The 23,443-nt window shown below is 44.0% G+C and overlaps 1 protein-coding gene across 1 annotated transcript in view; it reads left to right on the top strand.

Annotated features, from left to right (window-relative positions):
- Positions 1 to 23,443, top strand: part of LOC122816168 (isochorismatase domain-containing protein 2-like) — a 141,328-nt gene that overhangs the window by 52,769 nt on the left and 65,116 nt on the right. The gene's annotated exons all lie outside the window — the stretch shown is intronic.

Genomic DNA, 23,443 nt, shown 5'->3' with positions numbered 1-23,443 from the left:
CCATACTAGTGTCAATGGCCGTGTGCCTCTGGGCTTTGGGGCTCAAGATTGCCACAATTTTTCTGTTGCTGTTTTTGTGAGGCACCACATATGAGCCTTCTAATAGACTGCAGTGACACAATGGGGCCATTATTCAGATCTGATGCAGGATCACATCAGAAGTTCTGAGGCATGCTGGGGGCAACTGGCATGGTGTCTGACTCCAAACTTTCTTTGTTCAACTCTTTCCGAACTATCAACTTCTGTCTGATCACCACAGACATGTGAGCCATAGGGTGAGATTGGGGTGCTATTTTCATAGGCATATTGTCCAAGGTGCCTTTCTTGTAAGACCCCCAATAAGAGGCCTCTTCTTTCATGAGAACTCTTATTTTTCAACCAGTGTCTAAGGCAAAGCTAAATTATCTGTTATGGAAAATTCTGATTGTGGTGCCAGTAACGTCAACAATATGAATTTGTAAATTTCAGAGTTTGTGCATATAACTGCCATATCAGTCCGTCCACAAAGATAGTGCCATCCTGTGAATAAACCCCATTTTTATGCCCACAGTAGCTGCAGAAGCCAATCTCATTCTGTAAACCTTTCTAGTATGTTATCTAATTATTCCAGTCTAGGAGAATTATTTCTACTGAATAGCTTTATTTTTTTAGACAGGACATCCCCCCCACATTTTTCTCATCCCTTAAATATTCTTACTGTATATACTGTAAATTTGCATTTCTGTTTGTATGATCTGTATTGTCTGTGCAGTCAGTTTATGTATACTACAATATGCCAATTCATTTTCTGATCTACAGTTTTTAGAATTTTTGTTCTGTACCAAATGTGTTGATTTTTTTATTTTGTATACCTCAGGCTGAACCTGAAAATGGTTATTTTGATCAGTGTTCTGTCCTGGTTGGCAAATGAAAATAACAATAAAACTCTCATAAAATATTTGCAACTATTTTTGCCCTTTTTATTAGCAGCGTACTATACAAAGATATCTAAAACCACCATGTTACTCAAGTGTATTAAGTATTGTTAAGGTAAACATGACAAACTCTTAACTGCACAGCCTAGGACTCATTCTGTAAAGACAGTGGCTGTGTCACAAGCCCTTTTTAAAGACCCTTCAGTAGGTGCCTTGCTGTTGCCACTTGGGCCTCTCTGAATGATTTCACAAGACTTTGCAAGCTGGATGTGGTCACTTGTTCCATGTTTTCCTTCACAAACATTTATTCAGGGAATCCTTTCCTAAGCCCAGGACTAGAGCCATGACTGTGACCCAGGTGACTCGGAATTGATTACCGGTTGAGGCACTGAAGGAGCTCTGCAGGGATTGGAAGAAGTGAAGGGGTGTTAACCACTTGCCTTTCCCAGAGGGTGAGGACCAGTGAACTCCTGCTCATGCTGGGAGGTGAGGGACAGTGCTACTGGGAAGGAATGCTCTTTGTGAAAGTGAGGGAATGTCTCCTGTATACAGTCCATTGTATGTCCATCTCAGGCACCTTGCTGGGTGCATACAATTAGTGCCAGAGATAAAATATGAAAAACCCTTGAACCACCCCTTATGGCTGTTTGAATGGTGGTCTTCCCAGTCAGCTCTCACACTGGTAATGGAAAATGAATGGGTGATTGGCTGGGAGCAGGCAGATGATCAACAGATAGCAGGTGCAGAATGTGCCAAAAAAAAGGGAATCTGAATCCGTAATGTTCCCCAAGAGGATTTGCTGGGGCTGTGTACTAGTGGTGAAGAGGATGAAACAGTCCATGACTGATTTGAAAGTTGTGTATTTACTGTAATGATCAGTCTGCACACTCATGGTTTGTTCTGTAAAGGTGTTTTGTGTGTCTGTATCTTTTTCCCTTTTTTTGCATTTTCTACATTGTATCTGGGTGTAGCATTAACTATCATCATTTCTTAATTCAGTGCCATCCTTCTACGTTCCTCGACAATCATGAGTGGCTCTCAGGTGTTCTGTCATACAGTCCATTCATCTCTTTTGCTGGACACACCTGTTTACTCTTGCCTACTTTCTGTCTCTCCCAAAATCATATTCGCCAGATTGTTGTTTGCTTCCCTACACTTAAATTCATAGGAGTGCATTAGGCCAATGAGTAATTTGGCCTTTTTAAGTCTAGCCATGCATTCCATATCTCTGACAAGTTATGGGTACCCTTGGTAAGTGAAATCAGGGGCTTAGGAGATGAAACATTTATGAAAGGGGGCCTGGGAGGCTGCCTTTGTCCATTAGAGATGTAGGTGCCAAGTCAGGTATGGATTTTCCTGCTCCCCATCCAATTGTCCAAGTTCCCCTTGAATAGGGTTAGGGAGGAGCTCTGCTCCACATGGATGGGGAGCCTGTTCCAGAGAAGGGGTAGTCTCTGGGATATATAAAACTCTGTCTTGTAGGTCCTGTTTATATCACTGGCGAGGTCTAAGTTTTTTAGAAGTGGTAATAGAACACAGGGATAGGGCTTTGAGACAGTCTGCATAGGACAAGTTAGTTATGCCCTGTATCCTTTCAGTGAGGAGCTTCTGTGGACATTTCATTTGTTGGCTGTGTCTGGTTAGGTACATACCAAAGGGGGCATGTTACTCAATGATAAGTCTGAATGATGAAAGCAGTGGAACAATAAACTCCTTGGTCTTAGATGCCATACATTTGTTTATAAGTTCTGAGACGTAGAATGATTTCCTTAGTATCCTAGACATGTGGTTGTCAGTCTAGATTGCTGTCTGTATATTCCCAAGTCCCTGACTACTGGATTGACTCTTAGGGGTATGTTGTGAATATGATAGTTACCAGGGGTAGATGACTTCCCAAAGGTTACTGTTATGCATTTCTTGGCATTTAGTTTTAGTCCATTGCTCTGACACCAATTATTTGTCTGTGTTGGCCTTTCTTGGAGAATGTTAGTGTCAGCGGAGAGTCTATGACTTCTCCTAATTTGCAGTCATCTGCAAATTTGGTTAGCCAAAAGCCATTGATGTTGCCTTGAATTCAGAGAAGTAGATGCCGAAAAGGAGCAGTCCCAGAACTGATTCCCAAAGAAGTCTGCTGGTGACTGGCCTCATTGTAGAGGTGGACTCCCCAATTCTGACTTCCAGGATCCTGACTGTTAGCCAACTAACTATCCACCAGGTGACATAAAGGTTCATTTCATGACACCAAAAGCAGAACAAAATCTAAAATACCACAAAGCCACATGGTCCAAGAAAAGCTTTATTATTAACTTCTCTCTTAACACCTTGGCTCACATGCCTTTTCATAGTATAAAATTAGCAGAAGAACAGAGCACCTTCTATACTATTCTTAATTAAAATCAATCAAATAATTTAAATACTTAAAGATTTAATTAAATATGTAATTAAATAAAAACCTTGCAATTCTGGTCTACATTAAGGCCTTTGTGAATCAGTGTATCATACTTTAATGTAAAAATTGATTCTTTATACAACAATCTGTTTTTTATATATATATTATCAAATTGTCCAACATGAACTTGATGTAAAACAGTAGTTTGTAACCCTTCCCCCATCCATATGGTGGTAAGTCTTAAAGTGCATTGCAACAGTGCTAGCAACTCTAGCCTTCCTTATATCCTGCAGATGTTCCTGTAGTTGCACTTTAAATGCCCTTTTACTCTCCCTTGTGTACAATTTGTTACACTGGCATTTCAGGGCTTATATTATTCCTTCTGTACCACAACTATAATTGCCCTGTGTAACATAATTTTTGTCCATTGATGTTATTAAAATCTTTCACAACATACGTACAGCTGCAGCATTTGCCACAAGGGGTAGTGCCTGCACTTTTTATATCGTTAGTCCTTAATTCCATGGGAGGTATAAACCTCCCATGTATCAACAGATCTCTAATATTCCTCCCTGTTTTGTATGAAATACTCAGTACTTTATGTAACACATTACAAAAATCTTTGTTTTATTAACCCCCCCAATAATAATTCACCAGATTCACCACTTCCGTACTAAAAGGACTATATGCACTAACAAAAAATATTTTATTCTTACTCTTATTTTAAACTACACACCCCTTTTTAGTATGAGGCTCGGATTTACTTTCACCTTTCCTTAAAAAACTGTCTGCACTTCTTACCAAATTCTCCCTGTTATAACCTCTCTTTATAAAGATATCCATTGTAAACTTTAATTTTTCATAAAAATCTACACAACCTCAGAAACTCACCATATAGTATTGCTGACAACGTATGTGGGGAATGGCAACTCTCTCCATTTAAATATTGATTGTTGTCGACAAATTTCCTATAAATTCTAGTATGTATACTCTCACCAACACCCCTTCCAGCATGACGTCCAAAAAAAAAAAACATGTCTTCTGGCCTACGTTTAGACCATCAAAATGCAAATCAAATACATTATTCTGTAAACATTGCATAAAATCATAAGCAAACTCCTGTCCACCCTGACAAATATCAAATTATCTATATATCTAAAATACCTAATAACATATTTCTTAAAAAAGCTGTAGTAAAAATATACTAATTTTCAAAAAAACAAAAAAAAAAAACAAATGAATTGGCGTATATGGGGCAAAAGATGCCCCCATGGCAGTACCCTGCAACAGTTAGTACAGCTTCCCACTGAACTCAAAAATTATTAACTAAACAAAAATAAACCAGCTCTATAACATAAGATAAAAGTGGGCTGTCACCATGATAAAACAAGAGAGCTTCAAGGCCAAAAACATGCTGGATATTGGTATATAAACTAATTATATTCATTGTAATCCAATACATGTTTTCACGCCAGTTCATGTCAGAAATTTTCTCTAAGAAGTCAAATGCATCTTTTATATAAGATATCAATTTCACTACTGAGGACAATTCAGTTATGTAAAAAAAAAAAAAAAAAGCCCAGTTTTATGTGTAAAATAGTTACATGCAGATATAATTGGATGTCCTGGAGGATTATAAAGGTCTTTATGTATCTTCAGTGTATAAATGTAAGCCATCGTACAGTTCTCTAAATTAAATGTTTTATCAACATCATCTTTAGAGAAATACTTGTCTGTAGACCTTATTCAGCAATTCCTTGAATTCAGTTTGCGAAGGTATATATTCACACATTTCCACTTTTCTATAAGCCTTCACATTGTCCAAATGTTGAAAAAACATTTTAAATACTGTGAAAAATCACATCATATACAGTTTCACCATCAGACATATTAGAAAAAAAAATGAAACCTCTTTCTGACAAATCTAAAAATGTCACACTTTAAACCATAAAGCCATGGTAAAATTGTTGGTACAAACTTTAAACCACAGTTTAAAACAGATAATTTCTCATATGAAAAAACATAGCTTGATAAATTTATTACCTAACCAGACATATTACATAACCAGACATATTACTACTAAACAATTCACAGTTCACATGAAGTAAATTAATACCATTTACCTCTCTTTGAATGTTGATTTGTATGTCCTTCTCTTGAAGCTCATATTTGGACATAAAGATTCATACCTAATGTCTTGAGTTTGTCAACAATGGCTGAGTTGTGTATTATGTCAAAAGCCTTGGCCAGATCAAAGTAGGCAGCATGAAGAGTTTTTATCCTTGTTTGCTGATTTGGTGACCTTCACAAAGAAGTCCATCAGACTGAGTAGGCATGACCTGCCCTTGATGAAACCAAACTGTGTTAAGTCCAGGGTCTACAGGTTTCCTATGTCATTACTGATCGATAATTATTTCCATGCCTTTGCATATGACACTAGTGAGACGTTTGGGTCTGTAGTTCCAGGGTCTGTAGATGATCTGCCTTTGTGCAAAGGGGGGGATAATTGCTGTTCTCCATTCGTGAGGCACAAAGCCTTTTTGCAGGTACAGATCTGAAGTAGTTAACTTCATTTATCTGCAACCTGTGGGTATTCGGATCCATATCGGATCCGAGCCGGCAACATTTTATCAAGCATCAGCTCCAAGCTCCTCCCCTTACCCATAATCCCTCACCTCTCCTACCTTCCCCCAGATCTCGTTTGCCGCTTCATGCGTACGCATCGTGGTCTCTATAGCTCCAAGTTGGGTAGTATAAGTGGAACTTTTGATTCGTTAGTTAGTGTGTGAGAGTAGTTGTTTGTGATAGCCCTTCCTCCCCTTCATCTTGTCGGCGGTTTGTTTAAAAAAAGTAGTTTGAAAGTTTGTGTTTCTTTCTTGAATAGAGTAGGCCTAGCCAACCCCTGAGTGTGCGTGTGTCTAGTTAGCGTTTTGGCTCAGTGGAGTGTATTATGGCTGACCAGCCTAAACCAATGTTCAAGAAATGCACAGTGTGGCCACAAGCTTTCACCGGCTGATGGCCACACTCTGTGTGTTATTTGCCTTGGCGTTCCCTATCTTAGTTTGCCATGTGCGGTGTGTACAGGGTTCAGTCCCAGAGCCCTTAAAGAAAGGAAGGCAAAACTGGTAGCCAAGGGCCTGCTCCCAGTTTCTGCCTTAGAGACGATGGCCTCGACATTGGCTCCTGTAGCCGATCAACCCCCCCCCCCTCTCTCAGGCTGGGACTCAACCTCCCTCTAAGCCTGCTGAGACGGGGACAAAAGCTTCAGATAAGGACAGAAAGAGAGAGAAAAGGGTAGAGAGGCACTGCAAGTGATCTGCTCAGCGGGAGCCTTTTCCTAGTCCACCTGTGAAAGTTGTTAGGACCACTTCTCCTCGGCTCCATTCCCCGAGGTTCTCCCCATAGCTGACAGAGCCCTTGGATTGGAGGCCTTCTTTGAGGTTGTCTCATAGGTCCAGATATGAGTCGGTTGCCTCCTCGCTGTCTACTTGGAGTCTGTCGGAGCTTGATGTGGACAAGATGATGCGTAGATTCATTGGACCCAAATCCAAATGGGAGTCTTGCCAGGCCCCTCTCTGGCCGGAGAGGGGACCTCTATGCCCTTCTTCCATCCTATCTCTCCATCCCCAATCCGACCATCGGTCTCTGGGTTTATGGATCCGAAGATTCTCGGAGCTGGGGGTTCGGCACCGACGGTTCCTCCAACCTCGATGCTGGCCATTACCTTGAGTTCCTCGGATCAGACTTGTTCGGATCCGAGCAGCTCTCGGGGCCGAGAACAGGGAGCTGAGGGAACGGAGATGTCTTTGGCTCTGACTTTGTCGGATCCGAGCCGTTCCTTCGGAACCCTGGCTACATTGGTTGATCTTCACGACAGAGCCAGGTAGAACTACTTCTTTGTTGGTTGCCAAGGTGCGCTCTCCTTCGGCCTTCGACATGGAGAGAGTTCTCTCCCAGGGATTGAGACCCCAGCCCATTGCCTTGGACTCCGCCCAGACTGCCTTGGATTTGGTCACGACTCCCATCAGCCTGTCCCAGGGACAGCCCGTGCTAGAGGACCCCCAGGTGGATCCCATTGTAGAACCCCCCATGACTTACGAGCTCTCTTCAGAGAGTCCCACTGAGGAGGCCCCACATAAGCATTCATGTAAGAGGAGGCACATGGACTCCCCTGAGTCCCTCACAGAAGATACTGACTTGGATGAAGGTGAGAGCTCCCCCAGGTCACCTCCCGAGGAAGTCTCCTTTGGAGACATCATGGAAATCCTCTGCCGTAGGGGAGGTTGGTCAGCCCCAAAACCCTCAAAGGAAGAATCAGTATTCTTGGAGTCCTTTGGCATGGTCCCATTTACATCCTGGGTGTCCCCTCTTGCAGATCCATTAGTGGATCTTATCACCACGCAGGCATGGAAGGAGCCTGACACCATAGAGCCAATACCCAAATGCCCAGACAGGATCCTTTTTCCTCCCACAGACAGGCTTGGTACAAGGGATCCCCTGTGGACGCGGCTGCCACCAAGAGAGAACTGGCTCAGGAAAGTTCTTAGGTCCACCCTCTGGACAAAGAGTTTAGGGTGGTGGACCGCTTTGGGAAGTGAGTTTTTTCTTCAGCGACGTTTTCCATATGAGCACTGAATTATTTCGCACACGTCATTCGACTCCAGCAAGACCTGGTCACAGAATTTGCTGTGTCGCCAGAGGACAAGCGGCTGTTCTCGGTGAAAATGCCGACTCTGAAATCCCTTTCTAACACGTCCATGCATCTTCTTTCCCGTGCCATGGAAGAAGCAGCTAGCATGGCTGGAACTGGCGTAGCTATGAGGCGGCACGCCTGGCTCAGACTCTGTCAATTCACGGATCCCTTCAAGGTGTCTTTCACGAATGCTCCCTTTGACGGTACATCCCTTTTTGGGAAGACAGTTTGTCACACCGTAGTCCAGAGCGAGAAGGACGGGAAGACGTCTGCCATCGGAGTCCGCCTCCCTAGCCCTCAAAGATCCTTTTCTAGGAATCAGAGAGGGCAGAAGAAGATGTGGTTCAGAAAATCTCAGTTTTCCCATGACACTCAAGATAACTCATCCCCTAGAGGCAGAGGGGGACAAAACAGACGCCGCCCTAGAGGTAGATGGGGTCCGATGAACTTTGGGTCGAGGGAGGCCTTCTCGGACTGACCCGCGCGGCAACCCTGAGGGGTTGCCTGACTGTCCTACTCTGGAAACAGTCGGGGGAAGATTGTCATTGCACCTAACGGGGGTCCATCATGATGGACCGTTGGGTGCTCCAAATAATATTCAGAGGATACTCCATCCCTTCAGCACCCCACCTGTACAATCAATGCACCTCCCGGATGTCCCACCCACTCAAAGGGAGGCCGCAGCGCACAAGATTTCAAAGCTGCTTTATGATCTGGCCATCGAATCTGTCCCCCCAGATCAGTCCGGATTAGGAGTTTACTCCAGGTTCTTTTTAAGTGCCAAAAAAGACGGGGGACCTCAGACCCATATTGGATCTGTCTACCCTGAACCTGTCTGTAGTCAAGGAGAAATTACGGATGGTCACCTTACAGTCCATCCTACCTTATCTCTGAGGATGCGACTGGATGTGCTCAATAGACCTCCAGGACGCTTACTACCATATCAAGATTTGCAGAAGCTCCAGGAGATTTCTTTGCTTCCGGCTGGGAGCCAATCATTTCCAGTTCAGAGCCCTACCCTTTGGTCTTACCACAGCCCCCAGGTTGTTTACCAAGGTTATGGCAGTAGTAGCGGCTCACCTGAGGCTTCAGAGAATTCAGGTGTTTCCTTACCTAGACTATTGGCTCCTCACTGTTACCACCAAGCATCTACTTTTCATGGCCAGAGACGACTCCATGCATCTTGCAGTCAATCTAGGGACCACCATCAACATCTCCAAGTCCCGCCTAAATCCAACACAGACCTTGGAATTCATAGGGACACTCTACTGTTACAAGTTTTTCTCACTCAGGACAGGAACCAGAATCTACTGGCCTATGTGTCAGTGATCCTTGGCCCCAGGACACCGATGGCGAGCGACATTCTCCATGCCCTAGGCTCCATGGCAGCAGCAATTTCAATTCTACCATGTGCGCGCCTTCAAATGAGTGTGCTTCAGTGGACCTTGGCAGTTCAGTGATCATGGTTAGACCTCCCCATGGACTACCCTATACGGATCAGCAAAGCCTGCAAGACCAGATTGCGATTGCATATCAATGTTATGGAAATGAAGGCAGTGCTTTTAGCGTTGCAAGCCTTTCACATTGTTCTCCCCCCGGGGACGATTGCAGTTCAGTCAGACAACATGTCCGTTGTCTGGTACATCAACAAACAAGGAGGGACGAGTGTGGGAGTGTGCAATTTCCACCATTTGGTTTCTGATCACAACGCACATACTGGGACGCTCCAACATTTTACCGGACAGATAGTCAGGCTATTCTAATGCCATAAGAGTGGTCTCTGAAATGGTCAATAGCAGAGAAGATCTTCCTAGCGTGGGGTCACCCTTGCTGCGATCTCTTCGCATCTCCTTCCAACGCGAAGTGCAGCGAGTTCTTCGCTCTAATCCCCTCCCCGGGGGACTCCCGCAGAGACGCTCTAGTCCATGCTTGGCCTCCCGGGTTACTGTATGCCTATCCCTCGCTACCTTTAATTCTGAAGTTTCTTCAGAAAGCAATACCGACTGGGGTGCAAAGTGATCTTCGTTGCCCTGTTCTGGCTGTGTCAAATGTGGATGTTCTTCATGTTTCACTGTTGCAGTCATTACATTTGGGTAATCTGCTGGCAGGTTGCCCTTAGTCGGCCTGATTAACAAAGTCTTGGGTCCTGTGTCGGTTGCTGTCCCTTCTTCCATGACGTCAGGTCATCAGGGATATAAAACATGCAACCGATGCCATTACATCAGTCTTTCTTGACGCGCGGTGCCTGAAGCAGTTCACAAGTAACAGTCGGACAACTCTTCGTTTGAGTTTCAGAACCAAAGTCTTCAACTAAAAGCTAAGTACCCCATTGGGGAAACTTTTTCTTGCTCCTTACCGATGTCAGTAAAAGTTAATAATTGCATTACTTGTGGGAAGCAAATACCTCATAAGGATTTTCATCTGTACTGTATTCCTTGCCTAGGCCCTGATCATAACGTACCTTGCTGTCGATTTTGTGCTAGATTTAATCGATGCACTATTAAACGTCGGTACATTTTTGCTTCTAAATATTTTGGCTCATGATTTAACTATCCTGAAATGATGTCGGTTAGCAATCCGACTACCGGAATACCTAAAAAACGCAGAGAGACAGGCCGTCAAGGTCCAGAACTGACGACAACGCTTCTCCTAAGCCAGTCGCTAGTTCGCCGGTACTCAGGCGTTTTCGCAGCCCCTGATGCCTGCTACTTTTGATTCGCAGGCCTCTACTGAGACCCATTCGGAGTCCGGTATGCCGCAAGATGCTTTAAGTATTGAACCCGCGGATGTTTCTACCTTAGATGGGTCTGGAGCCGCTATGCAGGCACCGGCTTCAGAGGATGTTTTCAGGCCCAAAGATTTGTATATTAAACCGACGCCATCTTCAAAACTAAGGCCAAAATCTACTTCTATGTCTAAATAAATGACGCTTGGGCCACGTGTGCAAGCCCCCTATGCCTAAAAAACAAATTTATCAAAATGGCTGAAGATTTAATTACCTTGATCAGGGGTAGCCAACCCCCTCCTGTTAAGAGGCCTAGGCAAGACATTGATTATGAATCTTCTGATCAGGATTCTATTTCTTCTGATTCTTCTACTGAACAGGATTTATCTATACCTACTTATGAGGAATCTGACGCAGAAGATTCCATTCCTTCTGCTTCTCCCCCTGAGGATTTCTCTTTTGGGGAAACTTTACATACCTTAAGGGAACATTTCCACTGGGAAAGTCAGGATTTCTCTGAATCTAAAAAGAGACTCTGGGATTTTCTTCTTCCTCAGCATAAGCCTTTGGCTATACCTCCTGTTCTAGACATTGTTGATGTTTTTTTCAGAATCTAGTACGACTCCTGATTCTCTGCCTCCGGCTCCTAGTAAGCCAGACAGATACTACAGGGTTCCTGACTCCCACAAATTCCTTTTCAAAAATCCTACTGCTGATCCTGAAACCATTTCTCATGATCCCAAGGGCATTAAGGCCTCTACTGCTAAAAATCCTACCCCTTCTGATAGAGATTCCAGGGCGCTGGATAGATGGGGTAAGAAGGTTTACACTTCTGCAGCCTTAGCAATCAGGGCTTTAAACTGTCAATTTCATATGCTTAAATATCAACAGCATATTATGGGACTACTTAAACAGAAAATTATGTTAATTTCTGACTGTGTGGAAATAAAGATTTACAGGATTTATTACATTCAGTTGAACAAGTTGGAAAACATACTTTGTAATGTGGTTTTGATTCCTTGGAAGCCTCTAGCAGGGCTGCTGTAACTGGATCTGTGCTAAGAAGGCATGCTTGGCTCAAAGAGCAAACTCTGCCTGATCATGTTAAAGCAAAATTGTTGGATGCTGCTTTACAACAGGACCATGTCTTTGGCAATAAGGCTGAAGAAGTGTTAAAAAAGATGGAAGATAAAGCTAAGTCTATGCAAACTGTGAAAGATTTCTTACGAGTGCAACCTCCAAGATTTAGTAGGCACTGGCCTACTAAGAACTGGTCCTTTCCAGTCCCTTCAAGAGCCACTCAAGTCAAATCCAGACATTCCAAAGGCTCCAGGTTTCAGTCACAAGGAACTTTTAGAACAAAACGATGCCTCCACCTCCAAATCTGGAAACAACAAGGCACCTCCCTATGGTAAACAGTCTCAATGACTTCCCTCTGCACTCACCAAGCACTTACCTTTTAGCCGTCCCTTTGGGGGGAAAACTGGCACTTCATGCAAGAAGCTGGCAACTTATTACCCAGGACAAATGGATTTTAAATATAGTATCCTAGGGATACAGATTCCATTTCCACACATTGCCAATCCCAAATGGATGGCCAGACATGCCCCCAAATCAGTGGGCAGAGGCCCAGAAACAAGTTCTGTCCCTCATGAACATGGGGCTATTGAACCAGTACCAGAAGAGGCAAAGGGACAAGGTTTCTATTCAAGACTTTTCCTGGTACCCAGAAAAGACAGATCATGGCGTCCAATTCTGGACTTACCCACTCTAAACACATTTCTGGACATTCCAAAATTCAAGATCCTGACTCTTCAACAGTTACTACCTATGCTAGGCAAAGATGCCTGGTTGGTAACTCTAGACTTAAAAGAGGCTTACCTGCATATCCCAGTCAGGGAATCTTGCAGAAGATACCTCCGCTGCAAGGCAGGCTACTTGCATTACCAGTTCTCTGCACTGCCCATTGGCTTATCTACTGCACCCAGGGTCTTCACAAAGTGCCTGGCTTCAGTAATTGCATTTTGCAGGCAAAGAAATATTCAAATATATCCATACCTGGACGATTGTCTAATTCAGGCAGAAAACAAGGACATTCTTCTAAAGCATCTGGCATTTGTAAAAGGGGTTCTAACTTGTCTAGGGTACACCATAAACGAAAAGAAATCACAACTGGTACCCTCTCAAAAAATTACATTCCTGGGTGCAAGCTTGAATACAACTGTCCAGATGACTTATCTTACGCCAGAAAAGCAAATTTAGTTGGTGACTTACTTCAAACAGGTGGCCACAAAAACCCTGCTATCTGCAAGACAAATTCTGCAAGCAAGGAAGGCCTCCTGCATTCTTCTAATTCCATATGCAAGACTGCATATGAGGAAACTTCTGTGGTACTTAAAAAGTTTATGGAGTCAACATTGTCACAGCCTAGAAGCAATGCAACTAGAGTTCCTATGGTGGGCATTGTCACAGCCTAGAAGCAATGCAACTAGAGTTCCTATGGTGGGCAGAGGCCTGCCACCAAAACAAGGGACTACCATTCACTCCACTTCCTGCCACCCTAACTACAGACTCATCAGACTATGCTTGGACGGCTCATCTGGCGGGGAAGTGCATTCAGGGCAAATGAATCCCAAATCAAATGCACCTTCATATCAATCAGAAAGAGATGCTAGCTGTACAGAATGTACTGAGAGCCTTCGAGGACTACCTTCATCCAGGACAATTAACGATGAAGACAGACAACACCACAGTTATGTGGTACATAAATAAGCAGGGGGATGCACATTCCTACCCCCTTTGCAGACTAGCCATGGCATTGTGGAACACTGCTTTGACCTACCAAATACAACTACAAGCTCAATTCCTGCCAGGAAAGCTGAATACTCTGGCAGACAAACTAAGCAGAAATCTTATGGACCCACACGAATGGAAACTGGAACCACGAATTTTCAACATGTTGACACGCAAATGGGAGAGTCCAGGCATAGATCCTTTTGCCTCACTCCAGAACTATCAGTTGGACAAATTCTGCACAAGAACATCACAAAAAAGCTTGGAAAGTGGATGCTCCATCATTCAAATGGAAAAACCTATCAGTCTATGCTTTTCCCTCTCTGCCTCTGCTCTCCAAAGTTCTACTAAAAGTCAGACAGGACAAACCAAAAATTATTCTGATTGCTCCAGACTGGCCTCGCTAACACTGGTACCCACTCCTGCGCAATGTTTCACACCTTCCTCCGTGGCACCTGCCTCAGACACCTTACCTACTGTCTCAGCAGAACTACCAAATTCTGCACACTCCGCTCCAAACTTTGAATCTTGCAGCGTGGCTAATCACCTAATTTCACCCTTGGCATCCCTCAGCAAACCTGTGATGGATGTCATTTTGGAGGCTAGAAGGCCTAGTACTAGAAAATCTTATGCTGACAAATGGAAAAGATTCTGTGCCTGGCACCAATCACAAGGAATAAGCACAGCAATGCCCAATATTCCTCAGATTCTGCAATACTTAACTGAGATGCTTCACAAGGGCCTATCCTTTTCTTCCATAAAAATCCGTGCCTCTGCCATTTCAGCTCATTACAACACAGAACCTCCCCTCTTCTCTCATCCTGTGCTAAAGCAGCATCTCAGAGGGGCCAAAAATTTAAGACCTCCCAGGAGACAGCAAACTCCTGCATGGGACCTCAATTTTGTTTTGGAAAAACTAACTCTCCCTTCTTTTGAGCCAGCTGCTACTACAGACCTAAAATTTCTCTCCTGGAAAACAGCTTTCCTTTTAGCAGTCACTTCAGCTAGAAGGATTTCAGAATTACAGGCTCTTATGGCAGTGGAGCCTTTCATTATTTTTTATCTGGACAGGGTGTCTCTCAGGACCAATCTATCTTTCATGCCTAAGGTGGTATCCAGTGTGGCTCTTAATCAGACCATTCATCTGCCAACTTTCTTTCCCAATCCACAGAACAAGGGTGAGCGGATTCTGCATTCATTGGATGTACACAGACAACTTAGATTCTACTTAAACAGGGCAAAATCTCTAAGAAAATCTGAACAACTATTGGTGGCATTTGCTGCAGGTGCAGAGGGAAACGCTATTTCAAAGCAGACTATTTCCAAATGGATAAGCCATTGTATTCGTTTCTGCTATATGCACCATGGTAAACCTATCCCCAAGGGGATCAGATCTCATTCCACCAGGGCTGCATCTACTTCTTCAGCCTTTCTCAGAGGGGTTCCTACCAGAGACATTCTAGAAGCTGCTACCTGGAGCTCAGCTCATACGTTCACCAAACATTACCATTTACCTCTCTTCTCTAAATCCAGAGCTGGCTTTGCCACTGCTGTCCTGCAGGGCCTTATAGCTGCTCATAATGCTGTATAAATCCATCCTCCCAACCATAGCTTTGGGATTCTACCCAAATGTAATGACTGCAACAGTGAAACATGAAGAACATAGTGCAGTTGTGTACACTTACCATAAATGTAGATGTTAGAGTGTATTCACTGTTGCAGTCCTGGTTACCCACCCTCCAGCCCCCTGTTTTTCTCTTACTATACCTCTCCTTTCTTTTACTATGCTTAAAAGCCTTTTTGGTGTATTTGCTTTTGTCTGGAGGTATATTTTTTGTGTTTTAAATTTTATATATTTTTTTTTTTACCTGATGTCATGGAAGAAGGGACAGCAACCGATGCAGGACCCAAGACTTTGTTAATCAGTCTGACTGAGGGCAGCCTGCTAGCAGATTACCCAAATGTAATGACTGCAACAGTGAATACACTCTTAACATCTACATTTATGGTAAGTGTACACAACTGTACTTTCCCCTTCCTCTGGTCTCATGCTCTTAACTCCTCCACGGATTCTAGATCCCTGCCCGGATCTCATATCCTATCCCTCGGGCATCAGTCCGCCCGACCGAAACAGCCTCAAGCTGACTGCTTGGTTGCTCCAGTTCCCATGATCGCTAGGATTCCCAGTTTATCATCTTCGGTAAAGAGTATTCTGGTGGCATCCCTCAAAGCTTCCACTAGGAAGATTTACCGCAGCAAATGGAAACACTTCTCTATTTGGGCTTCTCAGAGAAACCTGGATCCATTTACTGCCCCGATTCCTGCAGTCTTGGAGTTTTTGTCATATATTTTTCAACAAGGGGCTAGTTCCTCCACAGTGCAAGTACAACTGGCAGCCATATCTAATTTTCATATTGGCGAAAATTTGAATGCTTTGGCCTCCTTGAAATTGTGCAAGGCCTTTCTAAAAGGTACTTTTCTCTTGTGTCCCCCAGTTAAGAATTTCGTCCCCCTTTGGGACCTTACTCTAGTTCTGCAGGCATTGGTGGCACCCCCTTTTGAACCAGCAGTGTCAGTAGACTTAAAATTTCTGTCCTGGAAGACGGCCTTTTTAGTGGCCATTACTTCAGCTAAAAGGGTTTCTCAAATCCAAGCTTGGTCTGCCATGCCCCCCCTACTTGATTTTTCATAAAGACAGGGTTTCGCTTCGCACGAACCCTTCTTTCTTACCGAAAGTGGCTTCTGAATCTAACAATAACCAGATGATTAATCTGCCTGTGTTCTTTCCAAATTTCCAGAACAAGGGTGAATATAAGCTGCACTTGCTAGATGTTCATACAGCTTTGTTTCTATCTACACAGGACTAAGCAATTTCGTAAGTCTGACCGATTAATTCGTGTCCTTTTCTAGACCCTTTTTGGCCAAGGCCATTTCCATGGTCTCCTTAGCCAGGTGGATTACACAATGTATACTGCAAGTCTATAGGGATAAAGGTCTGTCCCCACCTGGTCCTATTAAAGCCCATTCCACCAGATCTATGGCAACTTCTGCTGCTTTTTGGTCTAGGGTTTCTCTGGATGATATCTGTGCAGCAGCGAACTGGGCAAGGTCACATACATTCTTCTCTCATTATAAGTTGGATTTGATCTCTAGAGGGAGAGCATCCTTTGGCTCTGCGATGCTCAGGAGTATCCTTCCATGAGGGCCTCCCAGTAGTTTTGGTAGCTGGGGACTCTGTCCCACAAGTTGCAGATAAATGAAGTTAACTACTTCAGATAAAGAAGTTATGTATTCACCATAACGTTCCATCTGAGTAGTTACACTTCATTTTCTGCAACCGTCCCTCCCTCCTTTCCCCGAACCTGTTCTAGGTTAACGTTATTGAGTTGCTAATAGTTTGGTTAGTGGAAAACTCGATCTGAGGGAAGGTAGGAGAAGTGAGGGATTATGGGTAAGGGGAGGAGCTTGGAGCAGATGCTTGATAAAATGTTGCCGGCTCGGATCCAATATGGATCCGAATATCCACAGGTTGCAGAAAATAAAGTATAACGACTCATATGGAACGTTATGGTGAGTACATAACTTCTTTTTATATAGTAATTCCAGAGGACCTAATAGGTCATGTTTCATGCTATTTAGAAGGCAGCCTGGGATATTGTTGGGTTCTATCAATTGTAGTATTCTTTGTCTTGGAGAGAGCATTAAGGACCTGTTCACTAGTGGTAGTTGGGGGGGTTGTATTTGATGGCATTTTCTGAGACGAGGCTGGGGGCAGGGAGGGGGCTAAAGTTAGAGCTGAATTTTTCTGGAAATAGATTTGGTATGTCTTCTCACTCAGTTTAAATGGCTCCATTAATGATGAGCTCTGCACATAATTATCTATTGCCTTTGAGATTAGAAACAACAAAAGAATGCCTTGTAACTGTCTTTTGCCTGGGAGGCCAAATTTATCTCAAATTTGGCTTGGTAGACATTTATTTGTCCTCTGAGTTGTTTATTTAGTTTGATGGGAAGCACATTTATCCTGCTGGCCGCCACACCCCATGTTTTGCCATGAGTGGTGCCTGCAGAGTGGTGCTAGCAGCAGCGAGGCTAAAAGAGCGACTGCTAACTGATAAGTGTTTTTTTTCCTGCTACTACCTGGGCGACTGTCCGATCTAGCTAAACTGCAAGTATTTCTGCTTCTTGAACTGTTTTAAACTGTTTAAAGTTGTTTTTGCACCTGCACTTTTAAAGTTTGACCTGTTTGTTGTATTTACCTGTTGGGGCTACACACTCAAGTGCGCTAGCCTGTGTTACATATTTATTGCACTTTCCTGCTGTTTGTTGCAAAAAAGAAAAAAAAAAAAAATTATCCTTGTTTCCCACCTTTCCTGACCTAGAGTAGTCCAAATACAGGCTTTGCTGTATTCTGGACTTTTGGAAAGTTCCTGTGTTGCACATTTCCTTTCTTGGATAAAGGGAGGCTTCTTTGTTCACCAGTGGCAGTGGGGAGCTTGGAGCAGCCTATCTATCCCTGGAGGAGTGTTCCCAGCACAAGAATCTGGTAGTCTATTGTCCATTTTATATTTCAAGTCCCCCTGTATAAAACCCGCTTTAGCGCGGCCTTGCACGATTTTAATTGGGTTTAAAACATTCTCTGCTCCACAAAGTCTGCTCTTCACTTTTTCCCTTGGAACTGATCTAGTTCTCATAATAAACACCCTGTTCCCACTCTAAAGCCTGGCGCTTGCTCACTAAAGCAATTATATAAGTCAGCACTAAAAAATTAAAAGCACTACACCCTCACAAACTCCCCTTGAGTACTTTGTTCCCCATTGGCCCTTTTTTTCAATTAATAAAGGAATTCCCAATACTATTCTAGCATGTCCAAAGGTCAGTTGTCAATCTCCTCTCCTGTCCAGCTGGTGAATCTTGAGGCAATGTTAGAACTGCCTCATGTACACAGACAACCCTCTCCTCCTCCCAACAAATTCCAGCACATGTGAGAGATGCAACCATATAGCCAAACTGGAGGCTAAGCTCTCTCAACTCAGTACTGGCGTAACCAGTCAGGAGGAGAAGGAAACCACACTCACTACAATTCCAGTCTCGCATAGACTTACCACAACAGCAAACCAAACACATAAACACACAAAAACATACTCGGAGGCTCTAAATAAAAATCTGCCTAAGCAGCAGAGACCTCCAAAGCAGACACCCAAGCAACCGCTACCCCAAAACAAAACACATGTAACACATATCTCACAAAGCCAGTGTGCCGAACAGTCACAGCCCTTAAGGCTAAACAACACACCTGATACACTTGTAATAGGTGACTATCGTCAGGCACACTGACGTCCCGCTCACCAGGCTAAACTAGGATCCGCCACATAACGCAAGCACTCAGGTCACTCCAAGGCAAGTACAAATATGACTCAGTCATTGTCCATGCTGGTGTGAATGACCTGAGATGTACCTCCCTGGACTACATGACAAGAGACATAGAGGAGCTCTCTGAGCATGTAGCCCAGGGCCAGTATGACCCTGACCTCGAGTAGCATCTTACCCTCACCAAGAATGATGCCACAATATGAAGACAAGATGATCAATTTCAACAATTGGCTTAAGTATTGGTGTCATTCAAAGGGGATCCAATGCCTGTCTGCCTGGGATGACATGCTCGACAAGCCACGATGCTTCATTAGGGATGGCTTGCACCTGTCACCCCTGGGTTTTCGGATATTGGCAAAGGCTCTTGCCACCCCCATAGTGCCTTTTTTAGGCAAGGCTCAAAAGACAAACCCACCTCCATAGGTATCACAAGGGATAAGAAACTAAGAGTAATGCTACTCAACGCCAGAAGTCTAAACCTCAAGATGCACACACTCGAAACTCTCCTTAGCATGGAGAACATCGATATCTGTGCAGTAACAAAAACCTGGTTCAAGGCTCCCGAGAGCACCCCAGCACTACCAGGTTATACCTCATACCATGCTTTTCAGCCCCAAAACTTGGACCGAACCACAAAAAGAGGGGGAGTATCAATATTCGTCAAAGATACCCACACCTCCAGGTTGGTGGCACAGCACGAAGCATCAGAGACTATCCATGTGCAACTAACAGTGGGTAAAACTGCCTTCCAGTTTATAGCCTGTTGCAGACAACCCTCCCTAACCCAGGAACCCCACTCGGCCTTCCTGAGAACACTGGAAAATATGAAGGTCTCTCCAAACACCATTATATTGGGCGACTTCAACTACCCTAACATAGACTGGGAGCATTACTCTAGCTCCAACACCCTAGCTCGAAGGTTCGTAGAAGTTATAAACTCAAATGCTATGGAACAACTTGTTACCACTCCCACAAGAGGGGAAAACATACTGGACCTGATCATCACCAACATGGGGACTCTATGCTGCAGACCAGAAGTGTATCCCTCACTGGTAAGATCAGACCATAAACTAATCTCACTAGATATTCACATCCCGACACCAGCCTCTGCCCAGAAAACCACAGTGAAAAACTTCTGTAAAGCAAATTTCACACTCCTCAAAACTGAGGTGGAATCCTTCAAAGCCCCCGGGCCTATGGAAAATACGGCCCAGACCGCAGAATCCTTTATAAACGCATTCTGTGAACACCTTTAGGAATGCATGGATCATGCAGTCCCAAATAAAACCAAGACCCAATCCTCCAAAGTTAGGCGTTCTGTCTGGTGGACCCCAGCCATAAACAAAACTATACAATAGAAGGAGGAAGCTACTACATGATAGAGCAAAATCCCAAAAAGGGAAGGCATCTCTGATCAGTATTAGCAAAAAGCTACGGGCACTCATAAAATTGTCTAAGGCCAGCTTCGAGAGAAAAATTGCACAGGACACTAAGGATAATCACAAGGCTTTCTTTAGTTATGTTAGGAACCTGGGTGGGAATTCCCAGATATGCTCAGAATTAGTCCAAAATGACAAAAAATACACCGAACCCACAGACATTGCCAACATCCTAGCTGACAGCTTCAGCGCAAACCCCCCCCCACCAAAAGGGCAAATATCTATCCCAGCAGAGTGCTGCCCCCCTGACATCTCAGATGCTTAGGTAAGAGCCGCCCTCTCCAAAGCAAAAAAACACAGCATCAATGGGACCAGATGGTGTCCCGGGCTGCATCCTACATGAACTCCAAGAAGAACTAAACTCAAACATAGAACTACTGTTCAATCTCAGCCTTACTACAGGATATGTACCCAAAGAGTGGCGTACAGCAACAGTGGTCCCTCTCCACAAAGGTGGTGCCTCAATGGATCCTGGAAACTATCGCCCCATAAGCCTGACTAGCTTGGTCTGCAAAGCTATGGGAAAGCATCATCATGGACCTCATAAATAAAGATATTGGGGACCTACAGACAGTGGATCCTACCCAGTTCGGCTTTAAGGGCAGATCCTGCCTCTTAAACCTGGTTGATTTCTTTGAAACAGTCACCAAGGCCATTGACGAGGGGAAGGTGGTCCACACAGCCTACCTGGACCTTGCAAAAGCCTTCGATACAATACCCCACTCGGGCATTATAGATAAGCTCACCAGCGTAAATATAAACCCCTATGTCACTAGATGGGTTGCAAACTGGCTCAAGGACAGAACCCACATGGTTAGAATTGCTGGAGCCATGTCAGACTCCAACGTCCCACAAGGCTCAGTCCTGGGACCTCTCTTGTTCAGTATATATTTCTCGGAGGTACAGGCTAACACGGAAGGACTGTGGCTGACCAAGTTCGCAGATGACTGCAAACTGGGCACCATAATTGACTCTCAAGCCGACACAAGCATCCTACAAAAGGGCCTCATAGAAACAGACAACTGGTGCCAGAGCCATGGCCTCAAGCTAAACGCCAAAAAGTGTATAGTCATCCCCTTTGGCAAAAACAAAGTGCCCACAAATTACTACATAGGTGGTAATCCATTAAGTACGGAAGAAGTAATTAGGGACCTGGGGACCCAAGTTGATAGCAATCTCTCATTTGACAACCACGTGGCCCAAGTGGTTAGAAAAACATTTTATATAGCCCACCTAATCATGAAGAGATTCACATCTAGATCAGGGGAGGTCATCGTGCCTCTTTACTCATCCCTCATCAGGCCCATAATTGAGTACAATGCCCCTTTTGGGATGTACCTTACCAGACACCTGCAGCAGCTGGAAAGATTCCCAAAAGTACCTCACCAAAAGGATCAAAGGGCTCAAACAGATGCCATATGCTGCCCGGTTAAAGAAACTCCAGCTCTACTCAGTGGCATACTGCCTGCTCAGAGGCGATCTGTGCCTGACGTATAAAGCCATGTCCAACCCGGAATTAATGGACATGCTGCACCTCAGAAAATCCAAATCCCATCGAGCTACGCGCTCAAGAGACTTGAACCTCAGCACTGAAATAAATAGGACATGCTGGAGGGACAGATTCATAACCCAGAGGCTCCCTTCACTGTGGAATAAAATCCCAGTCCAGGTTAGGCAGAGTCCCTCATTGACTCTCTTCAAGAGGAATCTTGATGAGTGGATGGGGAGATAGTAGGTTTACCCCGGGTATCACTTCTGTGTCACTGTTAGACAGAGGCACAGTATACTAACCTCGAAAAAGGGCATAGCAAAATTAATTTAAAATGGGTGGCGAAAGCCAAACACACTCTGGCTAGGCTTATAAATGCCCTAGGGCAGATAGCCTAGTATGAACCTATGCACCTATGATTTTCTTTCTTGTGTTATTCAGCCTACTGATGTGATTCCAGTTAATTCTGTACTTATTCCTGGTGGGTACAGCTGCCTCTATGCAGCTATTAACATGCTTGTATAGAGTTTCTGTCAACAGTTCTGGGTAAGCAGCAGTTATCTCAGGATTTGGGGAGGGCTTGAAATTTTTCCAGGTTATCATTTAATAGTAGGAAGTTAGGCTTAGATTAATTTATGAACATTCCAGTGTTAGCCAGGGTTCCAGGTTTTATTTTTATTTCAAAGGAGACCATTTTGTTGTCTAACCTTACCCGAAAGGACACTATATTAGAGGGTGTGTAGATATCCCATATTAGTGAGGACCAGATCCATTATGTTTGCACCCCTGGTTGGTGGCTTGACAGCCTGGTCCAGGAAGTTTGTGTTTACAAAATACAGGAATCTCTGTGCTTGCACATTTTGTGTCGTATATGGTTCCCAGTTAACAATGGGGCAATTAAAGTCAGTTGTGAATATGGTGTTGGGTTGGATGGCGAGTGTTTCTAGTATACTTAAATATATATTCTGGGTTTCCTGGGTCATAGAGAGAGGGACCTTGTAGCTCGTAAGGAAGTGATATGAGATTTTGCCTATGTTAATTAAAAAGTGGAGAAGCTCAAGTGCATCTTCCTGCTTGACCAGCCTTGAGGTATATTTATTTTTGATGTAAACCAAGACACCTCCACCATTAGTTCCTGCCTGTGTAATAGCTAGTTTAACTGTGTGGAAGGCAGTATAGCCTTGCAGTGCCAGGGTGCTGTCTGAGGCTTTAAACCATGTCTCAGTGACTAAGAAGAGTTTGCAGGGATTGGAGATTCGTGTATAGACTCCTAACACTGAGCAGTAACATCTTTTATTTTTCTTGGTTTTGACGTGCTATGTCAGAAATATTTTCAGTTTGGCTTTACCTAAAAAAGGCACTATGGGGTAAGACAATGTTTTTGCTAATATTCAAAAGCCCAAAGGAGAGAGGTGCAGACCATTCCTGGCAAAGCAGCGTGGTGTGTTGACTATTTCCTTCCATAGTGACAGATATTGCACCCCGTAGGATCATAACCAGAAAATAAGCCCATTATTATGATTAGTCATCTTCTATTCAAATTGTGGCATGTTCCCAAACCACGATAATCTGATCTTTTGCCTACTCTGCAGCTGGAGTTACTTTGGCTTCTACTCTGATGTCCTCAT

This window comes from Protopterus annectens, chromosome 1.part1, assembly GCF_019279795.1.
Source record: "Protopterus annectens isolate FY-2018-M chromosome 1.part1, PAN1.0, whole genome shotgun sequence".
Classification (NCBI taxonomy): Eukaryota; Metazoa; Chordata; order Ceratodontiformes; family Protopteridae; genus Protopterus; species Protopterus annectens.
This window is presented reverse-complemented; position numbering and strand designations above follow the sequence as displayed.